Source organism: Pan paniscus, chromosome 4, assembly GCF_029289425.2.
Source record: "Pan paniscus chromosome 4, NHGRI_mPanPan1-v2.0_pri, whole genome shotgun sequence".
In the NCBI taxonomy this organism is placed as follows: Eukaryota; Metazoa; Chordata; class Mammalia; order Primates; family Hominidae; genus Pan; species Pan paniscus.
In genome coordinates this window covers 146,157,638-146,176,199 of record NC_073253.2, presented here as the reverse complement: position 1 = coordinate 146,176,199, position 18,562 = coordinate 146,157,638, and the positions used below count along the sequence as shown (strand labels likewise).

At 35.5% G+C, this 18,562-nt stretch overlaps 1 pseudogene; it reads left to right on the top strand.

The window, feature by feature from the left end:
* The first annotated feature begins 540 nt into the window (after positions 1–540).
* LOC100995487 (zinc finger protein 300-like) lies at positions 541–16,187 on the top strand (annotated as a pseudogene).
* Positions 16,188–18,562: the final 2,375 nt, after the last annotated feature.

Below are 18,562 nucleotides of genomic sequence, written 5' to 3'. Positions count from 1 at the left end.
ATTAGAATTGCAACATTTGAATTTTGGAGGGACAAACATTCAGTCCATAACAGAGCTCTTAGAATTTTGTAGGCTGCTTTGGTTTAGGAAATAAGGGAATACACTCCTTAATTTTCCTCTTGGTCACTCCCATTCTTGTCTCCAGGGAACATCTGCAGTTAAATATATATTTCTCCATGATATCCATGATTATTGTCTTTAGATAGTTCTACAAATAGAAATTCAAATAGAATTGCTGGTTCAAAGGGGAACAATTAGGTGTTTGTAAATCCACAGGAAACATATCTGCATTTATCTAATTAAAAATACACCTTGCCCTATGTGATCAAATTATACACCTAGTTCTGTATGATCATATCATAGTCACAAAAGGACTAAAGGTGGATACCTCCTTCACATGGTGTTTGCTATAAGGGTCAAACGACCTTCTCCCACAGGATGGCCTATCAGCTACCTGACTTCTGGTGGTGGTTGTTTAGAGACTGGTGAATGTTAGTTCTGGCCCATAAAAACTCCATTCTTTCTTCCAGACCTGATTCCTCAGACCTCTGCCCTATCGGAAGGGAAGCAGAAAATGATCAGGTCTCAGGTGAGCTGCTTATTTTGTACTTGGTTACCATGCAATCAAATGGAAAAATACAGAAAGCTAAAAATTAGGATTAAGAAGATGTAGAGAGAACAAATGATAAAGATTTGGAAACAGCTTCTACGTAATATGCCAATTATGTGGTTTAAACCTTATAAAACCACTATTAGAGTACAAATATATATATATGTGTATATATATGTATATACATATAGTATGTTCATATCACTGTATTTTACCAAAGTATATAAGGTATAAATGTGTCTGATCTTTATAGCAGTCCCAGTGGAAAGATAGAGGACATGATAAACAAGATTTTCATTCTCCACAAAGGGAAATTAGCTGAATTTTCAATGAGAAGAAAATATTTCCTGCCTTTAGGAGTAAAATAAATTTATTTTTTGGGGGGAGTCCTCCTATAGGTGCTATCCTTACCTAAACTCCTATATAAATGTATCAATAGATATTTTTGTAGTTGTGTCTTAATATATTTATTTTAGATTTAGTTATGATTCACTGGCAAAGGCTTCGAGTGCAGAAGTCTCAGATTCTCCATAGCTTTTGCTATAGTTTCAGGGTTTGTGGGGCTGTTCCCTTAAAGTTGTGGGGAACCCTTATTTAAGTTCCCCAACTTAAAGTCATTTCTTTCTCTGCTCTTAAATGTATAAAGTCATTTTACTATTTTTTTCCTGGCTCAAGTTATGTATAATTGGTGTAAACATTTAAAACAATATAATAAAGGTAAAAAATTTAAAAATGAAATGGCCTTTCACTTCTTCCTTCCTCTTGGGATATCCATATTAATAATTTGTGCTGGGTGTGCAGTGGAAATTACTGATTCTATTGTTTTAAAAATGAAAATTCTCAACTTTTTCTGATAGCTATCTAGTTTTCCCAATACCATTTGTTGAATAACTTACTTATTAGAAATGCTTCCTTTATTATTTATTAAATTCCCATTTGTGATTAGGTTTCTTCTTGCTTTTCTATTCTCCTGATGTGTCTGACTGTTTTTTGCTAAAGACAAAATTTTACATCATTTTTCTCAGAAGGCATGATATAGAATTAGGCACATGGTTTTGCAAACTATAGTGGAAATAATGAGAATGATCGCTTCTGATTGAGCAAGAATGTACTGTTATAGGGTCCAGTGTCATTTGAGGATGTGGCTGTGGATTTCGCCCAGGTGGAGTGGCAGCAACTGGACTATGCTCAGAGGACCCTGTACAGGGATGTGATGCTGGAGATCTATAGCCACCTGGTCTCAATGGGTAAGGATGGCTCCCCTGAATAACTCAGAGTTGTCCAATCAAGTGCCTTTCCCTTATCTGATTGGGTTAGGTGGGTTCCTGACCTATAATGACTTTGTGCTTTTTCCTTTCTCTAGTGAAAGTTCTTTACTTTGCAGAGGGTCACTTGGACAGCTTATTGTGGGCTCCTGCAACTGCACTTTCTCTTCTTTCTACACTGTAATCAACCCAATTCCTTTATGATTTCTCTATAATAGGATATCCAGTTTCCAAACCAGATGTCATCTCCAAGTTGGAACAAGGAGAAGAGCCATGGATCATAAAGAGATACATACCAAATTGGATCTATCCAGGTGAAAATGTGGCAGATGAGAGACAAGAAAAATAAATGCTCAGTTGCTTTATTTTATTTTTAACTGGCTTATGGCTGAGGCTTAGATCTCCACCCAGATTGCTATCTCCTATTTCTTCTTGCTCCTGTGGAGAGCATGTAGTAGGCATTCAACAACTCACTCATTAATAGTGAGCCATGTACAAAAAGAGGTATTTATTTTTGGTTCACTCAACAATCATAACTTTAGTGTCTTCCTAAAAGAAATTCAAAGGCAATAGAAACAAATGCCTTTCAGGAACATAGGTTGTACAAGAAAAGGTAAGTCATCATGATTCACAGCTGCATAAAATTACATGTCAAATATAGTTATGTTTTAGGAGTTTGTGAAAATTATAGTTTGAAGAGATGTGGCAAAATTTAAGAAGGTATTTTTCAGAGCATGTAGCAGCTGCTCTGAATCATATCCTCAGTGTGGCTTAGGCAGAAGGAGGGCAAGAGCCTATAGGAAGAAGGACTTCTATAAATCTTTAGTTAGGAATTAACATAACTTTTCTGATGGAAATTCGCTAGGCTTACTTGACTTCAGTCAGAGATATTTATTAGGGGGTAGTGGAATATAAGCTTGGATACACAGTGTGGATGATACACATAGTTAATGTTTTATTAGCCATACTATCTTAAGCCATTTGTATTGCTATAAAGGAGTGCCTGAGGCTGGGGAATGTATTAAAAAAAGAGGTTTATTTGTCTCATGGTTCCACAAGCCATACAAAACTTCCACTCATGGCAGAAGGTGAAGGGGAGCAGGCATTATATGGTGGGTTGGGGGGCTAGTGAGGGAGGTCCCAGGCTCTTGTTAACAATCAGTTCTTAAGGGAATTAATAAAGCAAGAACTCATTACTGCAAGGACAGCATCAGGCCCTTCATGAGGGATCCCCAAATGACCCAAATACCTCCCACTAAGTCCCGCCTCTAATACTGATGATCAGATTTCAACATCAGATTTGGAGGAGACAGAGATTCAAGCTATATTACCCTGACATTTTTTGTTGTTATATACAGCCGAGACATAACTCACATGACATACAATTCACCCATTAAAAGTAAACAACTGAGTGATTTTTAGTATATTCATAGATATGTGCAACCATCACCATAGTCAATTTTAGGACACTTTCATCACCTCAAAAAGAAACCCTGTACCCTTTAGCTATCACCCCTCTATTCAATTTCTCCATAGCCCCAAGCAACCACTAATCTCTCTGTTTCAATAGATTTGCCTATTCTGGACATTTTATATAAAATGAGCCATATAATATGTGGTCTTTTTTGACTGGGTTCCTTTTCTAAACATGATATTTGCAAAGTTCATCCACAAGTATCAGTACTTCATTCCTTTTTTTGGCTGAATAATATCTCATTGTATGGATATATGACATTTTGTGTATCCATTCATCAGTTGATGGACATTTGGGTTATTTCCAGCATTTAGCTGTTATGAATGATGCTGCTGTAAACGGTCAACTAACTACAAGTTTTGATGTGGACATATGTTTTATTTTTTCTTTGGTATGTACCTAGGAGTGGAATTCCTAAGTTATACAGTAATTTTGTAGTTAACCATTTGAGGAATTGCCAGATGTTTTCCAAAAAGTGGCTGCTCTATTTTATATTTTCCTCCAGCAGGGTCTGAGGTTACCAGTTTCTCCTTTTGGACTCTAACTACAGTAATGGGTGTGAAGTGCTGTCTCATTGTTGTCTTGATTTGCAGTCCTCTGATGATGAGCATTTTTTCATGTGCTTATTAGTCATTTGTATACCTTCTTTGGAGAAATGTCTATTCAGATCCTTTGCCCATTTTTGATTCTAACTACAGTAGTGGGTGTGAAGTGCGATCTTATCGCTATCTCTCTGATTTTCACACCAAAAGTATGAGCAACAAAAGAAAAGAATAGTCTTCAATAAATGGTGCTGAAATAACTGGATAGCTACATGCAAAAGAAGTTAGTTGGAACTTACACCATAGGTAAAAATTAACTTAAAATGGATCAAAGACTAAATGTAAGAGCTAAAGTTATAAAACTCTTAGGAAAAAAAAAAAAAAACCCACAGGGGTAAATGTTCATGACCTTGGATTTGGAAATGGATTCCTGGATTTGACACCAAAAGCATGAACAACAAAAGAAAAAATTTAAAAACTGGACTTCATCAAAATTATAAACTCTTGTGCTTCAAAGGACATTATTAAGAAAGTGAAAAGACAAGCCACAGAATGGGAGAAACTATTTGCAAATCACACATCGATAAGGGACTTATACCTATTGCAAAAACCACAATTACTTTTGCACCAACCTAAAAGAATATAATGAACTTCCTTTACTCAATAATAAAAGGCAAAGAATCCAATTCAAAAATGAGTAAAGGATCTGAATAGACATTTCTCCAAAGGTGTACAAATGACTAATAAGCACATGAAAAGATGCTCATCATCAGAGAACTGCAAATCCAGACAACAATGAGATGGCACTTCACACCCATTAGTGTAGAGTCCATTTTGAGTTATTTTTTGCATATAAAGTTCCAACTTCCTTTTTTTGCATGTAGCTATCCAGTTATTTCAGCACCACTGATTGAAGACTGTTCTTTTCTTTTGTTGTTCATGCTTTTGGTGTCAAATCTAAGAATCCATTTCCAAATCCAAGGTCATGAAGATTTACCCCTGTGGGTTTTTTTTTCCTAAGAGTTTTATAATTTCAGCTCTTACATTTAGTCTTTGATCCATTTTAATTTTTGCATATGGTGTAAAGTTCCAACTTCCTTCTTTTGCATGAAGCTATCCAGTTACTTCAGCACCATTTATTGAAGACTATTCCTTTCCCATTTAGGAGTCTTGGTACCCTTGTCAAAAGTCAATTGACCATAAATTTAAGGTTTTATTTTTGGATTCCTAATAATATTCTATTCATCTGTTTATCTATCCTTATGCCAGTACCATACTCTCTTGATTACTGTGTTCATAGTAAGTTTTCAAACTGAGAAGTGTCATTTCTCCAACTGTGTTCTTTTTCAAGATTATTTTGACTAGGGCTCCTTGCAATTCCATATGAATTTTAGAATCAGTGTATCAGTTCTACAAATAAACTCCTTTGGGTTCTCATAGGGATTGCATTGCACTTACAGATCTGTTTGAGGAGTTTTACCATCTTAATATTAAGTCTTTTGACCTATGAATGCAAGATGTTTTGCCATTTATTTAGAACTTTAGTTCCTCCAATAATGTTTTATAGTTTTCAGAGTATAAGTTGTGTTATTCTATTTGATGTTATTGTAAATGGAATTGTTTCCTTAATTTCATTTTCAGATTGCTCATGGCAAGAATATGGAAAGACAGTTGATTTTTGTATATTGGTCTGGTATCTTGACCCTTACTAAACTCACTTATTAGTTCTAATTGTTTCTTAGTTGATTCCTTAGGATTTTCTGGATAAAGATTTTGTCATCTACAGATAAAGACAGTTTTAAATGTTTCTGTCCATATTGGATGCTTTTTAATTTTTTTTCTTGGTTAGAACCTCCAGTACAATGTTAAATAGAATAGTGAAAATGGACATCCTTGCCTGGTTCTTAATCATATGGGGAGACAACTAGTGTTTCATCGTTAAGTATGATACTAGCTGTAGGTTCTTCCTAGATGCCCTTTATCAGTTTGAGGAAGTTTTCTTCTACTCCTAGTTTGTTGAGTGCTTTTATCATGAAAATGTGTTGGATTTTGACAAATGCATTTTCTGCTTTTATTAAGATGCTCTATTTATATAGTGTTTTATTGATTTGTAATCAATTGGGGGATAGTAAACTAACTTTATATTCCTAGACAAATCTCACTTGGTCATGGTGTATAATTATTTTTATATGTTGCTGGATTTCTTTGCTAGTTATGTAGGGGGTCTGCAAGACCACCATTGGTTTGATGATTTGCTAGGAGGACTCATAGAACCCAGAAAAGCTGTTATACTCATGGTATGCCTTATTACAGTGATAGAGTTTACTAGTCTAAGTCTGGACTTTTGTTCGTGGGAAGATTTTTATTTGCTAAGTTTCTTTCCTTGATATAAATCTATTCAGATTATCTACTTGTTCTTGAGTCAGCTTTGGTAATTTGTGTCTTTCAAGGAATTTTAAAATTTCATCTAAATTGTCAAAGTCATTGACATAAAATTTTTCATAATATTCTTTTATTGGTCATTTATGTTTGTAGCATCTTTAGATGTCTTTAATCCCTGATATTGCTACTTTATGTCTTCTCTCTTTTTCTTCACCAGTAGCTAAAATATATCAATTTCATTAATTTTTAAAAATAATTAGGTTTTGATTTCACTAATTTTTATCTATTGTTTGTCTGTTTTTTATTTCATTTATTTCCATTCTGACCTTGATGTTTTTTCCTTTCTACTTACTTTGGGTTTAATTTGCTCTTTTTTTTCCCCTAGCTTTTTAAGTTCAAAGCTTAATCAATGATTTGAAACCTTTTTGTTGGCTAATATAAGCATTTAAATAGAGGTAGTCCTCGTTTTGTGTGGTAATGGGGAACCATAAAAATGACTATTGAAGCTGAAACTTTGCAAAGTAATCTTCATAATCAGTGGGAAAAATTACAATGGTTTTGTGACCATTAAGAATTTTTTCCAAAACTTTAAAAGCTGTTTTACTGTTTGTTATAAATATATAGGAAATGAAAACACAGTAAAACTAATATTTATTTATTACCCTGAAATTTAAAACATTGGCAGCATTTTGAATGTGTTTTTTTTTCCCCAAAAAACTTGTGAAGAGTAGTTTTAACAGTGTTTGCCATCTTCTTGTATAACTTATGATATGGAATGAGCATGTTTTCTATACCTAGGTGAATTGTCATAATCCTTTCTAAGTTTGGATCCATTCCAACATTTTATCCTTTGTGCTTACAATATTGTGAAATATGTCCAGGAGTTTATGTGAAGATTTTTTTTTATGACATCACTTTCTTTGCACTACCTTTATCCTTGTCATCACAACCAGTTTTTATATTTATAGTAAGTTAATAAGTTTGCTTTTACTCAATTCCTCTAGCTTTGTATCTAAAGTCTCTTGAATGGCAGCAGTGTCGACATTTCCAGTCAGCCATCTTCTACTCAAAAACAATATTGTTAATGTTGTTTCCTTGCTGAATTTTTATCTTTGTTGTCCAATTCACTCTTCTAATTATCAGTTTTTATAAAATTTCATGTGGGCTTATCACTGGGAGACAAGCAAGGAACATAAACTACACACTTTGCTCTCTGTGAGCATACTGGATGACAGATGTGCAACTAATAATCATTGACAGACTTTGAAATAAGTGAAATGACTGGTCACTGATCATGATGTATATCTGTTACATACATAATGATTTGTAGACTGAAGAGCTAGCAGTATTGTTTGTACTCCATGCCATTATTCACAGATACTATATTGAAGTTTGAACTGTGTTGCCGGCAGACTGGCATTATTTAGCTAACCTGTGGTAACTGAAATTCCTGCATGTCAGAATTCTGCAAAGTAAGGACTACCTGTATCTATATATTTTTTTCTCTAAGCACTGCTTTAGTTTTATCTCACAAATTTTGACATTTTGTGTTCTCATATTAATTAAATTCAAGTTACTTTCTAATTCCTCTTTTGACTTTCTCATTGACACATAGGTTATTTTGTAAGTGTGTTTAATTTTCTAATATTTGGGGGGACTTCTGAGATGTCTTTTTATTATTTATTTCTAATTAATTCCATTATGGTTGGTTAATATACTCTGAATGATTTCCATTCTTATAAAATCATTGCAATGTGTTTTCAGGTCAAGAATACAGTCTATTCTGATGAATATCCATGTGTCCTTGAAGTGAAAGTGTATTTTGTTATTAGATGGGTGTTTATAGATGTTGATTAGATCAGATTGGTTGATACTTATTGGTGTTTTGTCTACTTTTAAAATAAATAATTGTTAAGAGGAGTATTAAAATCACTAGCTGTAATTGTTAATTTGTCTCATTTTTTCTTTTATTTTTCTCAGTTTTAGTTTCATGTATTGTGGGGCTCTTTCTATAGGTGATATACATTTATCATTGTTACATCTTTTTGCTGTAGTAATCCTTTGGCAGCATCATTTGAAATGTACCTTTCATTCTAATAATATTTGTTGTCTTAAAGTGTATATTTTGTGATACTAACACAGCTACTCCAACTCTAAAACACAATTTGTGTGGTAACTTTTCCTATCCTTTCATTTTCAAGCTTTTAAAGTGAATGTCTTTTAGACAACATATAGTTGGTTCTTACTGTTTTATCCAGTCTACAATTTCTGTCTTTTGATTGGACTATTATTGCATTCCCAGTTAATTTCATTATTGATTTGATTTGTCCTTTCCATTTTACTACTGGTTTAATTTGATTTTTGGCCTCTTTTTCTTTTATTGTTTTCTTTGAAAGAAATACTTTTTAGTATATTAATTCCTCTGTTAAATTTTTAGCTGTAGTTCTGTGTTTATCTGGAAATGTCTTTTGTTTTTTGTGTGTGAGGAGAATGTTTTTCTAGGGATTACAATATGATATTTGGCCTCTTACAACCTACTTCAAGTTAATGCTGCTTTTTTTTTCTTGGAAAAAATATAGAAATTTTGCACTAGCATAGCTCCATTCCCTACCCCTCTCGACCCTCCTGTACTCCTTTGTCCTTTGTGGTCATATATATTTGTCATAAATTCAACAATACAGTGTTATATTTGCTTTTGAAAGTCTTTTAACAAAATTAGAAGAAAAGAGAAAAAAAGTGTTTACATTCAGTTTACCTACTGTGTTAGTCCATTTTCTGCTGTTATAACAGACTGGGAAATTTACAATGAACAGAAATGTATTTGGCTCATGATTCTGGAGCCTGGGAATTCCAGAAGCATGGCTCTGACATCTGGGTGAGAGCCTTCATGCTGCATGGCAGAAGGCAGAATAGCAACAGAACGTATCAGAGTAAAAGGAAGGGAGCTGAACTCATACTGTTATCATGAACTGCCTCTCACGAAAACTAACCCACTCCTGTGACAACATTAAAGCATTCATGAGGGCAGAGCTCTCATGACATAATCACCTCTTGAAGGTCGCAACTCTCAACACTGTTGCATTGGGAATTAAGTTTCCAACACATGAACTGTGAGGGGCATTCAAACTGTAGCACCTGCATATTTTAAAAAATGTAAAATCCTGTGTATTTGAGATACCATTGATATTCAGCTAGATGGTAGATCTGTTCTCCTGGCAACATATTTTTGTTTATCTGAAATGCCTTCATTTTGCCATCATTTTTAAGGGAGATTTTCATTGAATATAGTATTCTTGGTTGACAAGTTGTTTTCCTTCGACACTTTTAATATGTTATTCCAGTGTTTTCTGGCCTCCATTTTTTGTTCTTGAAAAATCAACTGAGGCCAGGCATGATGGCTCATGCCTGTAATCCCAGCACTTTGGGAGGCCAAGGCGGGTGGATCACAAGGTCAGGAGTTCGAGACCAGCCTGGCCAAGATGGTGAAACCCCATCTCTACTGAAAATACAAACATTAGCCAGGCGCAGTGGCAGGCATGTGTAATCCCAGCTACTCAAGAGGCTGAGGCAGGAGAATCACTTGAAACCAGGAGGCGCAGGTTCCAGTGAGGCAAGATCATGCCACTGCATTCTAGCCTGGGCAACACAGCAAGACTCCATCTCAAAAAAAAAAAAAAAGAAAAAGAAAAAAGAAAAGTCAACTGACAATTCTATTATTCTCCTATGTATGAGGTGTTATTTTCCTCTTGCTGCTTTCAAGATTTTCTTTGTCTTTATTTTTCAGTAGCTTAATTGTTATGTGTCTAGGTATCCTACCTGTGGTTTATTCAGTTTCTTGGATCTGTAAGTTTCTGTTTTCTAGCCAATTTGGTAATATCTCAGACATTTTTTCAAATATGTTTTCCACCTCTTTCCTACACATGTGCTGAAATGCTTAATATTGTTTCCCAGATCTCTGATGTTATGCTTAATTTTCTTAAATTTTTTTTTTCATTTTGCCCTTTGGATTGGATAATTTCTAGTGGTCTTCAAGTTTACTGATTCTGATTTTCTCATCTACTTTTTCAAATCTACCAAGGAGCTCATCTGGTGGAATTTTCATTTTAACCTTAGAATTTCCATTTGGTTCTTTTCTCTTTAAATTTATTTTTAAGTTTACATAAAATGAAGTGTACTCTTTCTTTAAATTTTGACAATGGCATAGATTCATTTAGCTACCATCACAATCATAATATAGACCAGTTCCATTGCTCTTAAAATTTTGTTTACTACCACTCTTTATTGTTATATACTTTTTTCTTCTTTGAAAGTATCTAGTTCTTTACTAATCCTTTAGTATGGTTTTCTTTAGTTATTTTAATATATTTACAGTAGCTTCTTTGAAGTCTTTGCTGAATCGAACATCTGTGCCCACTTGAAGCATTTCTATTGATTTTCTTCCTGAGTATGGGTTACAGTTTTCTGCTTCTTTACATGTCTAGTAACTTTAGGTTGAAAACTGTACATTGGAGATAATTTGTTGTAGTATTCTGGACTCTTCTTGTTCTTCTGACAGTGGAGCTATTATTTTACAGATAATTTATTCAGAATCAAACTATGACATCTCTTTTCCCAATGGTGTGCTATTGCTGATGTCTCTGCTTATTTTTTTATATATTTATTTTATTTTTAAAATCCTGGCCCCCAGTGGACTCCCCTGCCCCTGCATAAAATAGAGATGAACTAGTGATTTGGACAGAGGTTATATTAGACATCAAAAGCCAGTAAGGCTTCCGCACATTGACACCTAAATTGTGCGTGGATTAGAACACTTCAAAGGTATAGCAAGTTTGCAAGTCTTTCTAGATTTTCAATCATTGCTTGACTCTCTAGGGTCTTCTTGCAGAAACGTTTTAGCAACCTGGTGGGGATACATGAAGAGTTTGTTATTTCAGATTTGTTTTTTGTTTGTTTGTTTTTTTGTTTACAAAGAGACAGGTCTCACTATGTTGCCCAGGCTGGTCCCAAACTTGTAGCTCAAATGATCCTCCTGCCTCTACCTCCCAATGTGCTGGAATTTCAGGTCATGTGTCCAGCCTATTATTTCAGTTTTTTAATGACTCTGTTGCTTCCAGTTTCTCCTTGTTAAATATTTAGCCACTCTACTATAGTGTCAAACTGGGTTTCTCACCTCTGTTTTTAATGCCACATGAACTACGGGTGATAGTTGCAGAAAACCTAGGAAAGAATGCCATAACTTTACTTTCTTACCCAATGAAATAACAGTTTTTGATTAATAAACATTTTACAATTTGTGGCCTGTCTTTCTAATTTCTCATTGCTCTGATTTGGTGTTTTAAAAATCATTTTATTTCATATTATATTTGTTTTCTGAGTAGAGGACTAAATCTTTATTATATCTGTTTTATTTTATTTTTTTTTCAGACAGAGAGAGTAGACTTGACACCCCTAAACTGGATATATTTAGAGATGTTTTCTTCCATAAGGAGACACTGGAAAGTATTACAGGGGGTCGTTCATTGTACTCCATTTTAAAAGTCTGGCAAGGTGATGACCAGCTGGAGAGAGATCAGGAAAACTGAGACAAATTTGTCAGGCAGGTCGTAGTCATCAACAACAAAAGAATATCTGAAGAGTCAGGTCATCCATATAATATATTTGGAAAAATATTTCATGACTGCACAGACCTAGATACTTCAAAACAAAGTCTGTGTAAGTGTGATTCATTTGAAAAGACCTTGAAACCAAATATTAACCTAGTGAGTTATAATAGGAATTTTGCAAGAAAAAACATTGATGAGAATTTTAGATGTGGGAAAACACCTAGCTACAGTTCTTGCTATTCTAAGCATGAAAAAATTCATAGTGGAATGATACACTGTGAAGCTACTCATTGTGGAAAGATTCTTAGCAATAAACAATCTCTTATTCATTATGTGAATGTTGAAACTGGGGAGAAGACCTATGTATGTGTTGAATGTGGAAAATCCTTTCTCAAGAAGTCACAGATTATTATACATCAAAGAATTCATACTGGAGAGAAACCTTATGATTGTGGTGCATGTGGAAAAGCCTTCAGTGAGAAGTCACACCTTATTGCACATCAGAGAACTCATACTGGGGAGAAACCTTATGATTGTTCTGAATGTGGAAAAGGCTTTTCTCAGAAATCATCCCTCATTATACATCAGAGAGTTCACTCTGGGGAAAAACCATATGAATGTAGTGAATGTGAGAAAGCCTTCTCCCAGAAATCACCCCTCATTATACATCAGAGAATACATACTGGGGAAAAGCCCTATGAATGTAGAGTGTGGGAAAGCCTTTTCCCAGAGTCACAGCTGATTATACATCACAGAGCTCATACTGGAGAGAAGCCATGTAAGTGTACTGAATGTGGGAAAGCATTCTGTTTTATACATTAAAGAATTCACACTGGTGAGAAACCCTACAAATGTGCTCAATGTGAGGAAGCCTTCAGCAGGAAGTCAGAACTCATTATACATCAGATAATTCATACTGGGGAGAAACCGTATGAATGTACAGAATGTGGGAAAACATTCTCTCGCAAGTCACAACTCATCATACATCAGAGAACCCACACTGGAGAGAAACCCTATAAATGTACCAAATGTGGAAAATCCTGTCAGCAGTCACATCTCATTGGACATCAGAGAATTCACACGGGAGAAAAACCTTATGTATGTTCTGAATGTGGGAAAGCCTTCTCTCAGAAGTCTCACCTCCCAGGGCATTGGTGAATTCATACAGGAGAGAAACCTTACATATGTGCTGAATGTGGAAAGGCCTTTTCTCAGAAGTCAGACCTTGTTGTACCTCAGATAATTCATACTGGAGAGAAACCTGATCGATGTACTGTATGTGGGAAGGCCTTCATCCAGAAGTCCCAACTCACTGTACATCAGAGAATTCATACACTAATGAAATCATAAGAATGGTCGGAACACAGAAAAGCCTTCAGGATCAGTTCAAGCCTTAATAGATAGTGCAACAACCAATGGATTTGATGATTTTGGGGACTACATCTTTGTTGATAAAATTTTACAAGTGAAGTCATGTTCCTAATGTATTTCATTCTTTATCAAAGATAATAGAGAAGTCAATATGTAAATGATGGGCATTTTCACTATGGCATATAAAAGTTTTTAAATTGAGAAATGAATGATTAGCATAACAGAACGAATTGCATGTACATCTCTTTTGAAGTTATGTGCTCCTGATTATACTACATAACAATCAGATATGTGTAAGATTGTTAATGTTAGCCTAGTATAATTTTGGTTATGCAGTTCTTCACTATAGAGGACATCAAGAAAGTCTGCATTTGAAAATGCCAATATCTAGAAATTGTATTTGAGGGAAGGGACTTGCCATGCACTCCTAAAGGTATATGTAAAATTTTTCTTGTAGAAAGAGACACTCATTTATAAATATTCCATGCCAGGTAAGGATGACACATAAGTAATTTCCAGTTGGTGAAACTTCAACAGACATGAGGGGGAAAACCTATCACAAGGTTCCTATCTATGTAGAATTTAGACAAACGAGGGGGAGGGAGGATGGGCTAAGTATTCTAGTTATCTTTCAAGAGAAAGTCTTTCAGGAGTGGATGTCTCACTGTTCTGGTCTACCCCTGAAAAGAACCTGTTCTGAGAAATACAAATGACATCAATCAGGCCCTTATCTGAGGTGAAAGGCAATGATGGAGAGACTGGCAGTGTAACCAGAAATTCTAAAGAATCTACAAGAAAGTTCTAGAACTAGTAAGATAGTTTCATAATATTACAGGATCCAAAGTTTGTTATAAAAAACAATTATATGGTTATATATTAGCAACAAGCAAATGGAAAACTCAAAGATCCAATACCAAAATGAATTGGGATGTGATAAGCTCTCCCGCCATAAACAATTTCCCACCATGGTAGCAGTTTGCAAAAACAAAAGTAGGATCCTGATATTGCTAGCCAAGTTACAGATTGGTTCCATCACCACAAGGATCCCTCATATAGCCCTTTCATAGCCACACTCACCTCTATCTGTCCCTCAGCACCTGATCCCTAGTGACCACTAATCTTCATTTCTACGATTGTGTCATTTAAAGAATGTACTATAAATGGAATCATATGGTATGTGATCTTTGAGTACAGCTTTTCTTACTCAGCATTATTCCCTGGAGATTCATCCAATTTGTTGTATGTATTGGTAATTTTCTCCTGGAGTGATGTCAGCAAGATGACAGAATAGAAATTCTCTGGCTCTAATCTCCCTCACAGAAATCAAGCAGCAACTATCCATAGACAGACATATCTTTGTAAATATCCCAGGGCAAAGGAGTAAGTTTGAGGTGCCCCTTGGATTGCAGAACTGAAAAAATCTGAAGGTTAAAAAGAATGGTTTCAGCTGGGCGTGGTGGCTCACACCTGTAATCTCAACACTGGGAGGCCGAGGCGGGCGGATCACCTGAGGTCGGGAGTTCGAGACCAGCCTGGCCAACGTGGAGAAACCCCGTCTCTACTAAAAATACAAAATTAGCTGGGTGTGATGGCAGGTGCCTGTAATCCCAGCTACTCGGGAGGCTGAGGCAGGAGAACCACTTGAACCCAGAAGGCAGAGGTTGCGGTGAGCCGAGATTGCACCATTGCATTCCAGCCTGGACAACAAGAGTGAAACTTTGTCTCAGAAAAAAATAGAAGAATGGTTTCACTTTAGTGGTGTCACCCCTCCCTCACTTTGGCACAGCACCACACAAAGAGGATTCCCCAGGACCTATGGTTTCTACAGTGGGAAAAAAAGTTGAAGATGAATATTTTGCTTCCCCACCATTCTGGGACCCATTACAGGATGCCAGACCTTATCTTGCCCCAAACAGAACATTGAGGATATCAGCAGGGATAGACCACCTGGGGTCAGTTAGAAACAAAAGGTGGGGATGGGGTTCACAGTGACCAGTGTCTTGACAGTGGCTCTGCATTCTGGACAATGGAGATGCTTCATCACAGAAACTTGCCAACAGCATTACTCTACAAGGATGCACAGTCCTACAGCTTTTCCAGGCATCAGTCCTTAGCCAGCTTCTCCACCAGGACCTGGGGCTCTGCTTGAGCATTTCTGATGCTGGGAGGCAAGTGCAGGTTCACAAATATTTGTGGAAGGGAGTAGCTGACCCCATCCAAACCCAGCATCCTATTGGGGGCTCCACTAAACCCCAGAGCTTGCTTAAGCACTCCCAAGGCCAGGAGGCAAGTGCAGAACTGTATCTGCGGATGGAGTGCATGGCTCCACCAATCCCCAGCAGTCAAGTGGTGATTCCAGAGACCTCACCCAACCTTATAGCCCAGCTTGTAGGCCTGCCCACTTCCAGATTCTAAACAGCACTACAACTCAGTCAGGAAAGACAGCCTGAAACTCTATTCAATCAACCTGCAAAGCCCATACAGCAGCTCTGCCTGACTGGAGTCTGGCCAGTGGTCCCATCAGACAATGGAGCACATTGAGCACTTCCACTTCACCTCACAGCACACACAGCAGCCCAGCACACTTAGAGAACTTGGTGGCAAGGTCTGCCTGTCCAGGTTTGCTGTTAGCTGGGCCATCCAGAATCCCAGGCTGGCTTAAATTCTAAAAGTTTATCACTGCCAAAGAACAACTGCAAAGGTTGTAAGAGGTGGTTATTTCCTCAAAAATGCAGGCACTCTTAGAAGTACACAAGGATTATTTAAAAATTAGGGAAATATTACACTACTAAAACTAATACATCTTCAATAATAGACCCTGAAAAATGGAGGTCTATGAAATGACTGATAAAAAATTTAGAATAACCCTCTTAAAGAAGCTCAGAGAACTACAAGAAAATGCAGATAGCAAACTAAATATTAATGGAATTTGGAAAACAATTCATGAACAAAATAAGAAATTTAACAAAGAAATAAAAACAGCTGAAAAATATAAATCCTGGAGATAATAACTACAATAACTGAACTGAGAAATTCAGTAGAAAGCTTCAACAGAAGACATGATCAAGCAGAAGAAAGAATCAGTGAGCTTAAAGACAAGACATTTGAAATTATTTAGTCAGAGGAACAAAAAGAAAAGAATTTCAAACAATCATGAAGACTTATGGGAATTATGAGACACCATCAAGAGAATGAATATTCACACAATATAATTTTCAGAAGGAGAATGTAGAAAAAAGGAAATAATGGCTGAAATTTTTCAAAATTTGGAGAATAATAACAGCATCCAGGTATAAGACACCAACAGTGGCCTCCAATTAAATTCAACCAAAAGAATATTTCACCAGGACACATCATATTCAAATTTTCAAAAATCAAAGACAAAGTATTCTGAAGGTAACAACAGATAAGAATTACATCATATTCAAATGAGTCTCCTGAGATCAGATGAGATTGGGCGCGTTCAGGGTGGCATGGCCGTAGACTCAAGTGAGTCTCAATATGGCTATCAGCAGATCTTTGAGCAGAAAGCCTGGAGGTCAGGGAAGAGAGTCAGACTATATATAATGTGCTGAAGGGTGAAAAAACTACTAATCAAGATACTTTACCTAACAAAGCTGTTGCTCAGAAATGGGGGAGAAATAACTTTCTCAAACAAACAGAAGCTAAAGTATTTCATCACCGCTAGGCTTGCCTTAAAGGAACTGCTAAAGGGATTTTTTTTCATTAAGCTGAAATAAAAGACTGCAAATGAATAACACAAAACATAGAAAAGTGAAAAGATCTCAATGGTATAAGTAATATAATCAATATTCAGAATACGCTAATACTGTAAGGGTGGTGAGTAAAGCAATTTTATCTCTGCTATGAGGGTTACAGGATAAAACTATTTTAAAAACTGTAGCTACAATATGTTGTTAATAAATACAAATTACAAAAAGATGTAAAATTTGACATCAATATCATAAAAGATGTTTTGGAAATTAATCTAGAGATTTTTGTATACAATTAAAGTTAAGTTGTTATCAGCTTAAAATAACTATTATAAGAATAAGATTTTTTAAAGCCTCACAGTAGCCCCAAAGCCAAAAACCTATAGTAGTTGCACAAAACATAGTAAGAAAGTACGAAAAGCATACCACCAAAGGTAACCATCAAACCACAATGGAAAACAGTGAGAGGAAGAAAGAAACAATCTACTAAGCAACCAGAAAATAAATTATAAAATGGCAAGAGAAGGTCCTTACCTATCAATAATTACCTCTTATGCAAATGAATTAAATTATCCAATCAAAAGACATAGAGAGACTGAATAGATGTAACAAACATAACCAAACTATATGCTGCCTATGAGATACTCATTTTACTAGTAAGGGCACACATTAAAAGTGAAGGAATAGAAAAAGATATTCCACACAAATCGGAATCAAAAGAGAGAAGAAGTAGCTATTCCCTTGTCAGAAAAAGATAGACTTTAAGTTAAAATTTTAAAGAAAAGACAAAGTCTTTATATGATAATGATTGGGTCAATTCATCAAGAGGCTACAACAATTGTGAATTTATAGGCACCAAACATCAGAGCACTTAAATACAAAAGGAACTATTAATTGATTTGAAGAGAGAGACAGACTGCAACATAATAATAATAGAAGACATCAATACTGCACTTTTAACAACAGACAGGTCATCTAGACAGAAAATCAATAAGGAAACATCGGACTTAAACTGTACTTTAGACCAAATGAACTAACAGACATATACAGAACAATCCATCCAACAATAAAATACACATTTTTCTTAAGTGCACACAGAACATTTTCTAGAATAGATCATACATTAGGCACAAAACAGGTCTTAACAAATTTAAGAAGATTGAAGTCATAACAAGTATCTTCTTCAATCACAATGGTATACTACTAGAAATCAATAACAGTACTTCAAACTTATTCTATGAGGCTAGCATTACCCTAATACTAAACAGAAGAAATCTGGGAAAATTCTCAAATATGTAGAAATTAAACAACATGCTTCTAACAACCAATGGGTCACAGATGAAATGAAAATGGATGTGAAAAAAAATCTTGAGATAACCTAAAACTTATTGGATATGGCAGAAGCAGTCCTAAGAGGGAAACTTATACCAATAAATGCTTATATCAAAAAAGATGATAGATCTCAAATAAATCACTTGACAATACACCTCCAGGAACTAAAAAAAGAAGAACAAATTAAAGTGATCAGAAGGAAGGAAACACTAAAGATCAGCACAGAAATAAAGAGATTAGGAAAACAGAAAAAATTAATAAAACTAAGAA